Source organism: Syngnathus typhle, linkage group LG3, assembly GCF_033458585.1.
Source record: "Syngnathus typhle isolate RoL2023-S1 ecotype Sweden linkage group LG3, RoL_Styp_1.0, whole genome shotgun sequence".
Lineage (NCBI taxonomy): Eukaryota > Metazoa > Chordata > Actinopteri > Syngnathiformes > Syngnathidae > Syngnathus > Syngnathus typhle.
The window spans coordinates 17,017,252-17,033,274 of record NC_083740.1 but is presented as its reverse complement, the minus strand read 5'-3'; the positions used below and the strand labels follow the sequence as shown (position 1 = coordinate 17,033,274).

Genomic DNA, 16,023 nt, shown 5'->3' with positions numbered 1-16,023 from the left:
AGATGAACACTTGAAAGTTGGAACGGGTTGAATCAGTTAAAAAATGTAGAAGTTAGAGCAAATGTTGAATCCCCATAGAGAATGAATGGGAAAATAAAAAAAAGCAATTGCGCCAAATCTTTTAGAAATTTGGAACAGAACGAAAACAAATGGCTTCATGAGGTTCACTTTTGGGGTTAAAATGTAAAAACAGGTTTAATCGGACAAAAAATGCAAAAGTTAGTGCAAATGTAGCTATTTGGGGCACTTAGTGTTGAAATAAGGTCACTTCCGGTTTGATTCGGGTCATTTCCGGTTTAATTGGGGCAATTCCGGTTTAATTAGGTCACTTCCGGTTTAGCTGAGGTCACTTCCGGTTCATTTGGGGTCACTTCCGGTTTGATTTGGGGTCACTTCCGGTTTGCCCAAGGTCACTTCCGGTTTGCTTAAGGTCACTTCCGGTTCATTTGGGGTCACTTCCGGTTTGATTTGGGGCACTTTCGGTTCATTCTTGGTTCATTGGGTCACTTCTGGGTCAATCAAAGATGGCCGCCACACTGGAAGTGGGGGTCAAGGGTCGATATGTGTATGCTTAGTGGAACTGGGGGTGAAGGGGATGAATATGGTAAGCATAAGGTAAACAAAGTGAATAAAGTTGGAATGGGTTGAATCAGTTGAAAAATTCAGAAATTAGAGTAGAAAAACGAAATTTTAGAGAATTTTGGTTGAATTTCAAATTTGAAAATTTGGAATTTTTGGTAAGTGGGAAGTTGTAGAATAGGTAGGCAAAGGATGAACAGTTGAAAGTTGGAATGGGTTGAATCGGTTGAAAAATGTAGAAATTATAAGGGAAAAACTAAACTTTTTGAAAATTTGGTGGGAATTTGAAATTGAAAATTTGGAAATTTTCTTAAGTGGGAAGGTGTGGAATAGGTAGGCAAAAGATGAATAGTGGAAAGTTGGAACGAGTTGAATCGGTGGAAAAATGTAGAAATTAGAAGTGAAAAACTAAATTTTGTGAAATTTTGTGAAATTTTGCAAAATTTTGTGCAAATTTTAAGTGAAAACGTGAATTTTTTTAATTTGGCAAGTTTGGGAATGTCCCCAATGTGATTTGAATGTGTTGAATTTCAAACTGGAACAACGTAAATGTGAAATGTTGAATCTGCCATTAAGAATGAATGGGGAAAAAATTGCCGGGAATTTGTGAATTTTGCGAAAACGGAAGATTTTTGGAACGAAAAAAATGTAAGCAGCCGTGTCATGAATATTTGGAATAAGTGAAAAGTGGAACGGAGTGAATCGGTTGAAGTATGTGGAACTAGTTAAGTGTGGCGGCAAAAAAATTCTTTTTTTTTTTTTTGTACCCATGTATAATGCGCACCCCAGATTTTAGGACAATAAATTTTGCACATTATACATGGAAAAAAACGGTAATTCTTTATAAAATTAAAATTGACTGACGCAAACGTGAGTTCTTCATGTTTTTATTGAAAACAACATAGTGCTGACGCCGTACGACATCGGTTTTTCGCTTTCCAAATAAGGCGTGCGCGCTCCCGCGGCAGAGGAGAACCGCGGCTGGTTCTTCCAGCTTGGCTGCGCGTGGGGCATTGTGGGTCTTGTACGTGCACGCACGCAGGCTGGCAGGCGCGGGCGCGCACGACACAACTACATTTGTCTTCATAACAAGCAAGCAGGGCTGTGTAGTATTCCTACGCGCATTCTCAGCAGCATGATGAAAATAAAATGGAACGTATTTTTTTAATTGTCGGACTCGGTGGACTCGGTCAAAATCAGCACCGAGTCCGAGTCCGGCAAAAATGACCGAGTCCGAGTCCCCGAGTCCGGGTCTGAGTCCACAGCCCTGGATTAAATAAAACATACCGGTAAAAGTCACTGAGACGCGGCGGTAACACAGCAGCAACACGGTAGCACAGCACTAACAGGGCTGTTTAAAAAAGCATACAAGTAAAAGTAAAAAAAAGAGCTTCATCATCTTCATCTTCCTCCTGTGCATTGAAACCATCGAAGTCTTTCTCAGTATCTCTTTCGTCGTCGGTTTTATGCATTTCTTCTAGCATTTTCCATGATGAGGGTCTGTTCATGCTAATTTTGTTCATGCACGAAGCGCTAAATTACATTAAACTAGCGAGCGACACGTAGAGCTCCAGAGTAGACGGGACCACGAAATAAAGAGTTTTTTTTCTTTTCTGCCCGAAATAAAAATATTCAATTAATCAATAGACATAATTTCCCTTTGTTACGTTCTAACATAAATAAAACTGACATGTCACTCACCACAGGAATAAAGCTGTAAGATTTCCTCCTCACTCCAAAAGAGTGCTTTTTTACTGTGTCTTTGAGCTATGTCATGTAGGTTTACTTCTGCTTGTGTATTTCCAGCTGTGTGCAATTCCAATAAAATTTATGCAGTCTGTGAAATAAGGGTATTTCTCACCTTTTTTCCAAAGCAAAGGCTTTCTTAAATGATGTTATATTATCTTTACTTTTCCAAACTTTTACTTTTTACTTTTCCAAGTTAAAAAAAAAACAACTCTTCCATTTGTGTCTGCAGCTACACCGAGAAAAAAGTTAAGGATACAGCCAGAAGGATGCCACTCCTCCGGGAAGGGATTACGTACCAATAGGAGAGGACTGTTCAAAGGAGGATCGACTCACAGAGGAAGCAGGGATGCCCTTGTGAATTCTAGTACTTTTTCCATCCTCAAGATCAAGGCTGGGAGGAGGAAAGGGATGAGATTTAGGGGTGGTTCAAGGATGCAGCAAAGAGGTGGTTCTAGTGAGGAATCTGATGGTGATGAAGAGGAAGGGGATGACAGTGGGCAGGGAGACCAAGATCATAGGTGTAAGCGATCCAGAATTGATAATGAGGAAGATGAGGACAGTGAGAAACAGGAATTTTACCCAGAGGATGAGGACATAGGCCAAGAAGAAGAAGGACCCTGGGATTCTGACCCAGAACCACCAGTGCTCCTGATGTCTGATCTGAATGATGACATACTTTGTGGCTCCTACTTGACTGTGACTCTACAATGTCCAGACATTACCAATAAAACATCTGGTAGGTACATAAAATGCAATATAATATTTTTTCTCTAAAGTAAAGAAGTACTAGTTCATCAAACATACAGGTGTATTCCAGTAAATTAGAATATTTTGGGAATCTCTATTTATTTCAGTAACTATTTTAGAAAAGTGCCAACACTGGTTGGCCATCTTGGGAGAGACTGCTTTGATGCGCTGTAGTGTATACCGTAATTTTCGGACTATAAGTCGCGCTTTTTTTCATAGTTTGGGTGGGGCGACTTATAATAAGGAGCGACTTGTATGTGTTTTTTTTCAAAAATTTTCCCAAAAAAAGAAAAAGCGAAACCGCAATAAACGAACCGCGATGTAGCAAGGGATTACTGAAATTTGAATTTCAAGTGACGTCAGCAGCGCGACGCGGCGTGACGTGACGCGGCGGTTCTTTACATAAAGGACAAAGATTGATCACGGGATGACAAAGGACCCCACGTACTACCGGCATTATTAGCGGCTTTGTTTCTAAGTGACACGGCGGATGAAGAGTTTGAAGGATTTAAGGATTTGGAGTGACACAGAAGGTTTGAAAAACTATTATGGCTTTTACGCACGCCCGGTCCTATTCTATGGAGCTCTCTTTCAGCTCCGTGGATGGAAGTCTGGGGCCGGCGCTCGGCCGGGTGGCTGTCCAGGGACGGTGGATGGGGCTCGGTCATGGCTTTTACGCACGCCCGGTCCTATTCTATGGAGCTCTCTTTTACCTCCGTGGATGGAAGTCTGGGGACGGTGCTCGGCCGGGTGGCTGTCCGGGGATGGTGGATAGGGCTCCGTCATGGCTTTTACGCACGCCCGGTCCTATTCTATGGAGCTCTCTTCCACTTCCGTGGCTGGAAGTCCACACCGCCATACGCCTGGAAGTCTGTTTTGTGAAAGAGCCGTTTACCAAACCCACGTCTTTTCTTGAACTTTGTTAACGCTATATAGTAGATCTGTGGAATAACGACGAGGCTGACGTCAGGGCGCACGCGCGGCGTTGTTGACAAAGGACGAGGAATTCGATCGATGGATTTAATGATTTAGAGTGCACAGATGGTTTGATAATAGTATTATATATAATAGTTATTTGATATCTAATTTAGATATTGTTATATGGGCCTGTGGAATATTTTGAAGTGCAAGCGCCGTCAGCTGCGCGCACCCATTGTTGACAAAGGACGATCGATAGATTTAATGATTTGGAGTGACACAGATGGTTTGATAACATTATTGCTTATATAATAGTTATTTGATATATAATTTATATATCGTGATATGGGCCTGTGGAATATTTTGAAGTGCAAGCGCCGTCAGCGGCGCGCACGCATTGTTGACAAAGGACGATCGATGGATTTAATGAATTGGAGTGACACAGATGGTTTTATTAACGCGTTATTTATGTAATAGTTTTTTGAATAACTTTACGTCATTTTACGTCAGGGCCGTTCTCAGCTCTTCGTTTGTGTTTGTAACGTTAGCATACCTATCGTTTAGCCTGTTGTTGCTCGTTCATGACTGTTCTTGGTGTTGGATTTTGTCGAATAAATTGCCCCCCAAAATGCGACTTATACAAGTTTTTTTCTCACTTTTTTGGGCATTTTATGGCTGATGCAACTTGTACTCCGGACCGACTTTTGTCCGACAATCACGGTAGTCTGATAAAGTGGGTGAGTTCACTCACGTAACTCAATTCGTGATGCATTTACAAACAGACTGGCTCATGATAAATCTTATTAGACAAGGTTATGATTCAGGCTGAATGTTTAAATCACAGATTTTTATTTTGAAAAATGTAGAACAGTTGTCCTTCACACATTATTCATATTCTTTATTATTTTTATTATTATTATTATTGCGCGAAGGTCTTCAGACATTAGTAATAAAAACTAATAAAATATATATTTTTTATATATTATTTTTCACACGTGTTCTTTATTATTATTATTATTATAGTGATCCCTTCTTTTTTGTGGGAAATGCGTTCCAGAACCCCCTGCAAAATGAAAATCCATATACCATAAAATCCGGACTATTAGCCGCACCGGATTATAAAACGCACCAGCTAAAATTGGGGGGTATTTTGGTTTTTTTCTTATATAAACCGCACCGGACTATAAGCCGCACGTGCACACGCGTTTTTTACAAAGAAAGACCGTTCACAGAAAGCCTTTTTAAAGTTTTAATAACATACTTTAACATGTCTTTCTAAACATTGCCTGTGACGCAGCAGTAGTACCGCAGCAACAAGGAAGTGTGCACGCGAGTTATTAACAAAGAAAGACTGGACACAGAAAGCTTTTTTTAAAGTTTTAATAACATACCTTAACATTTCTTTCCAACGCGAGTTATTAACAAAGAAAGACTGGACACAGAAAGCTTTTTTAAAGTTTTAATAACATACCTTAACATTTAACACAAGACTAATAGGGCTGGAATAAAAAAAAAACATACCCGGTAAAAGTCACTGAGACGCGGCGGTAACACAGCAGCAACACGGTAGTACAGCACCAACAGGGCTCGTTAAAAAACATACCAGTAAATGTAAAAAAAAGAGCTTCATCGTCTTCATCTTCCTCCTGTGCAATGGCGAAGCCTTCCTCCTCAGCGTCCAATTGGAATAGCGTTAGATATCCTTCGCCTCACTCAGTCTCTCTTTCGTCGTCGCCTTTATGCATTTCTTTGAGTGTGATGAGGGTCTGTTCATGGTAATTTTATTCATGCGCGAAGCACTAAATTACATTAAACTAGCGAGCGACACGTTTCGCTCCAGAGTCGACGGGACCACGAAATAAAGACAAGGGTGACGCGACCGTGTTGACAAACTAGCACGTCTTCTTCGGCGCATTATCTCTTCTTCGTCTGTCTCGCTCTTGCTTCCTGCTAGAGCGCCCCGGAGGCCGTAAAAAACTCTTTTCCCTTTACGATCCTAACACACCCTACTCTAAACAGGAAAGTCCCACACGTGTAAACTGTCCCACCGGAACTCTGTAACGTGAACTTAGGTTCCGGGTGAATTATGTCAACCCACTACAACGGCGCCATTTAAGCCTCGGGGTTCAAAGTAACCTTCTGAATAAAATGCATTAAAAGTTCACGTTCATTACAACTTGTTTTTGGTGAGCAAAATGTCAGAAGAATTGAATTTAAATGCTGATTGATTGGGTTTTAATGGTCCAAACAGCGCCTCTGCTTTGTGTAATCTCTGAGTCACATGGCAGAGTAAGAGAAAGGGTTTAGAGCCCTAGCGTGCATTCCTACTAAAGCTCATAATAGTCACAAGCAACACAGCCAGAATAAGCAGCAGCCATAGTAGTGTTTCAAAATAGTATTTTTGTTGTTGTTTTTTTCTTCAAGATACCGCAGTGTATAAAAGTGAAAAGTTTTTTTTTTTTTTTTTGCCATTTTTCACATGTCCTGAGTGTTGTTAGTCACCTAAATGTTGAACAGAGGGTGTGTTTTATTGAAGTCAAATAACTTGTTTGGCACGCTCAAACATCCATCCATCCATCCATCCATCCATTTTCTGAACCGCTTAGTCCCCACGGGGGTCGCGGGCATGCTGGAGCCTATCCCAGCCGTCATCGGGCAGTAGGCGGGGGACACCCTGAACCGGTTGCCAGCCAATCGCAGGGCACACAGAGACAAACAACCATTTGCACTCGCACTCATACTTAGGGACAATTTGGAGTCTTCAATTGGCCTACCAAGCATGTTTTTGGGATGTGGGAGGAAACCGGAGTGCCCGGAGAAAACCCACGCGGGCCCGGGGAGAACATGCAAACTCCACACAGGGACGTGCTACCCAGTGCGCCACCGAGCCGCCACGCTCAAACATGGCGAATAAAAAACTCTTGAATCTGGAATCTTTAAGTGATCAAGTCATCACAAAAATCACGAAAAAATCCTTATATAAGCCGCACCTGAGTATAAGCCGCAGGGTTCAAAATTTTGGAAAAAAGTCGCGGCTTATAGTCCGGAATTTACGGTAGTAGAAATGACATGTATTATTTAGAAAAAAAACATAATTGGAATTTCCAACACGTGCTCTTTCTTGTTGGCCGCTAGAGGGCATGCATATATTGAAAGTCAATTAGAAATGTTGAAAAAGCAATGTAACCTGTACACTTTCAGAATTACCACATAACATTATGCACAGCGAAACCAAAGTGAGTTACGGTTGAGCACGAATCTCTTGTGTGGTCCAATACATAATATTACCGTATTTTTCGGACGAAAAGTGGCTCCGGAATATACGTCGCATTAGCCATAAAATACATAAAGTGGAAAAAAAAACTGATATAAGTCACTCCGGAGTATAAGTCGCATTTTGGGGGAAATTTATTCGACAAAATCCAACACCAAGAACAGACATGAACGAGCAACAACAGGTTAAACGATACGGTATGCTAACGTGACATAAACACAAACGAAGAGCTGAGAATGGGCCTGACGTAACATTGACAGTTATCCAAATAACTATAACATAAATAACACCTTTATCAAACCATCTGTGTCACTCCAAATCATTAAATCCATCGATCGTCCTTTATGTCAACAATGCTGGGTGCGCCCCGCTGACGGCGGTTGCACTTCAAATTACTTCACAGGCCTATATAAGGCCCTTCATGAGACTGTCAGAGCCCTGGAGAGCTCCATCAGTGACCGGCTTCGTCACCCACGGTGCACCACCGAGAGGCCTCGCCGGTCCTTCCTCACTGCTGCCATCAGGCTGTACAACCAGGCCGATCACTGTAGCTAACGGACAATAATAACACACAAATAACGTGCAATAACCATATGTGCAATCATATATGCAATATCTGCCTACCTCACATTCTTTTTACCTGCCTTTTTTGCACTGTTTTTTTTTCTTTCTTCCTCTGCACTATTTTTTATATAATATACATATATTTTTTATATCACCACTGTATATTGTATATTGTGTATATACTGTCCATATTTTTTAATTATATATACATTTTACTTTTTTAAATCCTTTACCCCCTTCCCCGCATGCGTGTGTACGTGAGTGTGTATATGTTAAGTGTACTGCTGCTGACACAGAAGTTTCCCCATTGAGGGAATAATAAAGGATTATCTTATCTTATCTTATAACGATATATAAATTATATATCAAATAACTATTATATAAGCAATAATATTATCAAACCATCTGTGTCACTCTAAGTCATTAAATCCATCGATCGTCCTTTATGTCAACAATGCAGGCCGGGTGTGCGGCGCTGATGGCGGTTGCACTTCAAAATATTCCACAAGCCCATATAACCATACATAATTCATATATCAAACAACTATCATATAAGCAATATTATTATCAAACCATTTGTGTCACTCCACATCATTAAATCCATCGATCGTCCTTTATGTCAACAATGCCGGGTGCGCGCCGCTGACAGCGGTTGCACTTCAAAATATTCCACAGGCCCATATAACTATATATAAATTATATATCAAATAACTCATATAAGCAATAATATTATCAAACCATTTGTGTCACTCCAAATCATTAAATTCATCGATCGTCCTTTATATCAACAATGCCGGGTGCGCACCGCTGACGGCGGTTGCATTTCAAAATATTCCACAGACCCATATAATTATAAACAACAATTTTATCAAACAATCTGTCACTCCAAGTCATTAATTCCCATGATCGAATCCTTTGTCCTTTATGTAAAACACCGCCGCGTATGCGTCACACCGCAGTTTTAGTTCATATTACAGTAATCCCTTGCTACATAGCCATTCGTTTATCATGGTTTCACTCCATCGCGGATTTTCGAATTTTAAAAATTTGTGAATTGTGAATTCACATATAAGCCGCTCCTGATTATAAGTCACCCCCCCCCCCAAACTATGAAAAAAACGCGATTTATAGTCCGAAAAATACGGTAAATATTTTTAAACCCTCCCCAATACTTTTATGCAACATATAAAGCTTTCCCATTCCCACAATGATCTGCGCATGTACAGTTTACAGTAAATAATAGAACAAGCACATGATATTGTCACGTGTCCCGGCTCCTTCTGCACCGGTTGGTGGTGCTTCCTATGCGCGTGGTCGGCTGCCGCCTCCTGCGCTTGAACTCAGTCACAACTGAATTTATTTGTTTCAAATATGTAAACCAGGGGTCACCAACACGGTGCCCACGGGCACCAGGTCGCACGTGAGGACCGCATGAGTTGCCCGCAGTACTGTTCTAAAATGAGCTCAAATAGAGGCACTTGTCAGTGAGCTGCATATATTTATTTTACAGTCAAACCTCGGTTTTCGAGGTTTTACATCAGGACTTTAAAAAATATTTTCAAAATTTCAGCGACGGCTCTGTCACAATAATGCGACCAGCGCGGGGAAGTTGCACTGAGGGCGACGCGCTACAGTTGCGCGGTCGGCGTTGCGCTGCAGTTGCACGATCGGACAAAATTAAGCTCTGCGCACTTAGGTCCACTTAAATTTTGGAAAGTACATCAGGAGTTTAAAAATATTTTCTAAATTTCAGCGACGGCTCTGTAACAATAATGCGACCAGCGCGGTGCAGTTGCGTGGTGGGCGACACGCTACGTTTGCGCGTTCGGGGGTGCACTGCAGTTGCGCGATCTGACAAATATGCGCAAATGAAAAAAATGCTTTAAAAAAAGTGTTTTTTTGTCTTGAAACGAATTGCAAATTTTTCCATTATTTGTAATGAGAAAAATAAATTCGGAAGTTGACCGATTCGCTTCTTGAACCGCCTTCTGGAACGGATTGTAGTCGAAAACCAAGGTTTGACTGTATTTTTGCTATTCTTGTTAAAATCACACTTACCTGTGAACTGGAAATGACAATAATAACACATAGTGAAAGCCAAATTGAGCAAACTGGCTAGTTCAGAAGTGTGTGTCAAACTGGTAGCCCTTTGCCTTAATCAGTACCCAGGAAGTAACTCTCTGTTTAAGAAAGGTTGGTGACCCTTGATGTAAACTATACATCATCAGTCAAGTGAAGAAAAATAAAATTAAAAGCAAAAACAGGGTGAAAGTCATTTAAATTATGAATTTGTATAAATACTAGGTACAAACATAATACAAGCTACTGCACAAAATGGGCAGAGTTTGCTTGTCTGAAAAGGAGTGGGAAGAAGTAAGACTTATTTAATCCAACCCCTATCCAATTTAAGACAAAAACAATAATGATATTTTGAGTGGGTCCCCCTTCCTATGGGCTCACCACCTGTGGGAGGGGCCAAAGGGGTCGGGTGCAGTGTAAACTGGGCGGCAGCCAAATGCAAGGACCTTGGTGGTCTGATTCCCAGCTGCAGAAGCTGGCTCTTGGGACATGGAATGTCACCTCTCTGGCTGGAAAGGAGCCCGAGCTGGTGTGCGAGGCAGAAAAGTTCCGACTCGACATAGTCGGACTTGCCGGAGCTCTGCCGGAGGTGGGAGTTGAAGGTCTTCCTGACAGGGGATTTTGCCAGACGTTCCCAGCAGACCCTCACAGTACATTTGGGTCTGCCAGGTCGGACCGGCATCTTCCCCCACCATCGGCACCAACCCACCACCAGGTAGTGATCAGTTGACAGCTCCGCCCCTCTCTTCACCCAAGTGTCCAAAACATGCGGCCGCAAATCCGATGACACGACTACACAGTCCATCATCGAACTGTGTCCTGGTGCCAGGTGCACACATGGACACCCTTATGTTTGAACATGGTGTTCATTATTAACAATCCGTGTCGAGCACAGAAGTCCAACATTAGAACACCGCTCAGGTTCAGATCGTTCCTCCCAATCACGCCCTTCCAGGTCTCACTGTCATTGCCCACGTGAGCATTGAAGTCACCCAGTAGAACAATGGACTCCCCAGAAGGAGCGCTCTCCAGCACTTCCTTTAAGGACCCCAAAAAGGGTGGGTTCTCTGAGCTGCTGTTCGATGCATAGGCACAAACAACAGTCAGGTCCCGTCCCCCCACCCGTGGTGAACCCCAATGTGCAGGCGCCCAGCCGGGGGCCAATAAGTAGGCCCACACCTGCTCGACGCCTCTCACCGTGGGCAACTCCAGAGTGGAAGAGAGTCCAGCCCCTCTCGAGAGGGCTTGTACCAGAATCCAAACTGTGTGTGGAACCAAGTCCGACTATGTCTAGTCGGAACTGGGGGTCAATGGATCAGCGTTCTTGTCGCGCCCCGTCAGTACCCGGGCTTGCCCAGGGAAACAAATGATCCCACCAGCAAACTAAATTCCAAGAGACGACGCCTGAGAGCCAAGTCAAAGAATCCTGGTCTCAGTCCCAAAGCCGACAGCAAACAACCTCAAGAGCACCTTCGAATACTACAACTAAATGTCGAAGGCCTTTCTGCAGCCATGCGACGCCTGATTGAAGTCCTCGCCTTCCAACACTCGATTGACGTGATCTGCCCCCAAGAGACTCACATTGGCACAGAGGAAGCAGGCCGCTTCCCCATCAAAGGCTTTGACCTCCTGTGCTACACCCCACATGCCAATGGACGGGCCACATATGTGCGCTCTGACATAGTTGAAGCAAACCACTTGACAACACATTTTTCTGACACCATAACTATTGGTGGTTTCAATATTGTCAATGGAGAAATGGACTTTGATCTAGAAGGGTATGAACTAAACTTCTTTAATAGAACTAATAAAAGGGGAGGGGGGCAGCCTTATATGTAAGTGAAAGACTAAAATACAGGATTGTCAACCGTATGACTGCTGCCATTAAGGATATACATGTGAATGTATTACGATAGAGATCAACATGGAAAAAAGGAAAAATCAGCCGTGTTTATAGAGCTCCTAGCTTCAGTATAGATACATTTAAGGAAATAATGGAAAATAACTTTACAAACATTGAGCAGAAGGTCACTTTTATTTGTGGTGATTACAACATAGATCTATTAAATGCTAATAATTTACCAGCCGTTGATGAATTCACTGCTACAATGTACAGCAGTGGTCCCCAAACTACGGCCCGCGGGCCGTATACGGCCTCCCTCCGCATTAGACCCGGCCCCCTGAACAATACCAGAGACGGAAAAAAATGCTAAACAATAACAGACCCCCTGAACAATACCAGAAACGGGAAAAAATGCTAAACAATACCAGAGACGAAGAAAAAAATGCTACTACGACCTCACTTTGCCCCAGCACGTTTTAACCCTTATGGCCACCCATAACCCAGTCATAGAACGTGAAAGAACGGAATAATGGCAAAAAGGTTGGGTGAGAGAAAAATTGATTCCGAATGCAGGGTATTTAACCCGCAGTGGACACATTTATTTATTTTTTGTTCAATTCAAAGACTGCTTGTCTCGTCTGTCAAGAGATGGTGGCGGTATTCAAGGAATACAACCTGCGCCGACATTAAAGTTCTGAAAGGGGGATCCTGAAAGGGGGATCCTTCCATCTGTGGTCTCTATTCAAGGTTTCTCATTTTTCCCCTGGTAGGGTTTTTTTGAGTTTTTCCTTGCCCTTTTGGGAGTTTAAGATCAAGGGATGCTTTGAGAATAATTGTCAATTGTTTGTCTATGTGAAGCCCTTTGAGACTGCTTGTGATTTAGGGCTATACAAGTAAAGTTGACTTGACACCGCGGAGCTTCTTATTTTTATTCGTGGAGTTACCGCAAACTTTGAGATGTGCGAGGAGCTGGCATCCCTACAAAGCTTGAAAGGCACTACGACTAGGGAGGATATTTTCGACAAAGTATGTAAAACCATGCAACTGTTGGATCTGAACTGGGCAAAGGTTGCCAGCGTCACGACTGACGGGGCCCCAAGTATGGTGGGCGCGTCTCGGGGTTTAATAGGACGCATGAGCCGGGAGATGGAAGGATGGGGTCTCAAGCGAAGTTGAACTTTTACCTAGAATTGTGCACGGCACAGCATAACTTTCTTTCTGTTAAGAACCCACTGAGGGTTATTTGATTCTTTATCGAGTTCATAAATAGTGTTATTGGCCTATATATTTTCCGCGTTATTTTATTCTGTGAAGAACCCAGAGAGGGCTATTTGATCTCAGAAAGGGTTATTAATATTTGGATATGTGTGGTCCGCTGGAGTGTCAGCATGTTTTCTGGAAAACACTAAATGATTACATTTAGGGACACCTGTGATTGTCGCACTTTTTCTGTTAGTAACTGACCCCGGCCCCCCATCAGAGAAGGGAAAAGTTATGCGGCCCTCATTGGAAAAAGTTTGGGGACCCCTGATGTACAGTATGGGCCTTTATCCGACCATTACAAAACCCAGCAGAATAACATCCCAATCAGCTACAATTATAGATAACGTATTTACTAATAACTTGGAAGACAACATGATAAGTGGACTACTAATAAATGATATAAGTGACCATCTGCCAGTGTTTGTTATTTATGACTGTGATTAAAAAAGGCCTAAGAAGGAAAACTTACTAAGACAGAGGAGAGTAAGAACGGAGGATCCCCTTGAAGTATTGAGATCTGAACTGCTGAGGCAGGATTGGCGAAAAGTATACGAAACAATGGATGTTGACTCCGCTTATGACTCTTTCTTGAAAACGTTTATGACCATATATGACAGAAGCTGGCCAATGCAACAAAGTAAATATATAACTAAAAATACTGACAAACAATGGATCACAAAGGGACTGTAAAAAAAGAACACCTTGTATAAGCAATTCATAAAACATAGAACTATAGAAAAATAAATCAAATATAAAATATTTAAAAACAAACTAACTGATATACTAAGAAAATGTAAGAAGGATTATTATAATACAGTGCTCGAAAATAACAAAGACAATAGAAAGGGTACATGGAATATATTCAAATTCAATTATTAGAAATAAAATTACTAGCTCCTAATTCTCGGTAATGGTAAAACAACCACTAATAAAATGGATCTGGTGGAAGGATTCAATAATTTCTTTGTAAATGTGGGGCCTCAACTGGCAATGGAAATAAACCCTCCACAAGGGGGAGCTGTTGAGAGATTCCAGGTAGAGAGGAATCCAGCCAGCATCCTTCTAAAACAGACAAATAGAAAAGAAATTATTGATTTCGTCAATAAATTTAAGAACAAAACATCTTTGGACTGGAATGGTCTCGATATGACTTTAATAAAGCATGTTACTGACACCATTGCAGACCCCTTAACATACGTCAGTAATCTGTCTTTCAACCAAGGCTACTTTCCGAACAAAATGAAAACTGCCAAGGTGATTCCAGTATACAAAGCTGGAGACAAAAATACCTTTACCAACTATAGGCCAATTTCACTACTCTCCCAGTTTTCCAAGATTCTCGAGAAACTCTTTGTTGCACGATTGGACAGCTTCATTGATAAACATAAATTGCTCACAGTCAGTATGGCTTTAGAACCAACAGGTCAACTGCCATGGCTTAAGTGGACTTAGTGGAAGAACTAACAAGTGCCCTTGACGATAAGAAATGTGCAGTGGGTGTTTTTATTGATCTGGAAAAAGTCTTTGACACAATAAATCATGATATACGTACTATTACAAAAACTTGAAAGGTATGGGACCAGAGGGGTGGGGCTACACTGGTTAAAAAGTTAAATTGGAAACAGAAAACAGTTTGTGCAGGTGGGCGAAATAAAATCCTCTCTTGTAGAGATATATTAACTTGCGGTGTACCACAAGGGTCGTCGATATTGGGACCAAAATGATTCATATTATACATAAACCAGCCAGCTCAGTGGCCTAGTGGTAGAGTGTCCGCCCTGAGACTGGAAGGTTGTGGGTTCAAACACCGGCCGGGTCATACCAAAGACTATAAAAATGGGACCCATTGCCTTCCTGCTTGGCACTCAGGGTTGGAATTGGGGGGTTAGATCACCAAATGATTCCCGGGCGCGGCACCGCTGCTGCTTCCTGCTCCCCTCTCCCCCAGGGGATAGATCAAAATCACACGGGGATGGGTTAAATGCAGAGGACAAATTTCACCACACCAAGATATGTGTGTGATGGTCATTGGGACTTTTTTTTTTAAATGAAATCTGCAATGTCTAAAAAATTCTGAAATATGTAATTTTTGCTGATGACACAATCATCTTCTGTATAGGTAATGATCTCCAGCACCTGTCAGAGGCTGTTACAGCAGAATTGGGGAAGCTTAAAATGTGATTCGACGCAAACAAACTATCCTTAAACTTGAAAAAGATCAAATTCATGGTCTTTGGCAAAAGAAGTAAACACCTAAATACTTCTGGAGAATTAATGATCGTTGGTGTTAAATTGGAAAGATTATTTGAGAATACATTTTTAGGAGTGATAATCGACCACAACTTAAACTGGAAACCACATATCAAGCATATCAAATCCAAGCTGGCAAGTACTGTGGGGATTTCATGTAAAACAAGACATATTCTTAACAACAAATCACTGCAAACACTGTACTGTACACTATTTTTACCATATCTGAATTATTAACACCTACAGGAGCAACCTACAGCCAATATACAACATGCAAAAGAGAGCAATACGGATAGTAAATAAGGTAGGATATTATGAACACACAAATGCACTGTTTCTAAAAACAGTCATTAAATTTTTGGGATCTGGTGAAATCAAAAACTGCTCAATTTTTGTTTAAAGCGCTTCAAAATTTACTCCCTGAAAATATTCAAAAATTGTTTAGTGGGAAAGAAGGGGGATATGAGCTGAGAGGCAGATTGAACCTCAAACAACCGATTGCTCATAGCACTCTGAAGAGCATGTGTTTGTCTGTCTGTGGGGTGAAATTGTGTAACAAATTGCCAGAAGAGATCAAGGAATGTAAAAATCTTGTCCAGTTAAAAAAAAGTACAAAAACTTGAGTCTAGAGAAGTACAAATATGGTGGTAGGTAAATCAGGACCTATGGGACATTTTGTGTTTCTATTATTTGTGTATGTGTAGGTGGCGTTATAGAGGCATGTATGTATATGTATGAATATATGCACTAGGTGTTG

At 41.6% G+C, this 16,023-nt stretch overlaps 1 pseudogene; it reads left to right on the top strand.

Moving 5' to 3' along the window:
* Positions 1–16,023, top strand: part of LOC133151155 (lysine-specific demethylase 2A-like) — a 203,130-nt pseudogene that overhangs the window by 141,555 nt on the left and 45,552 nt on the right.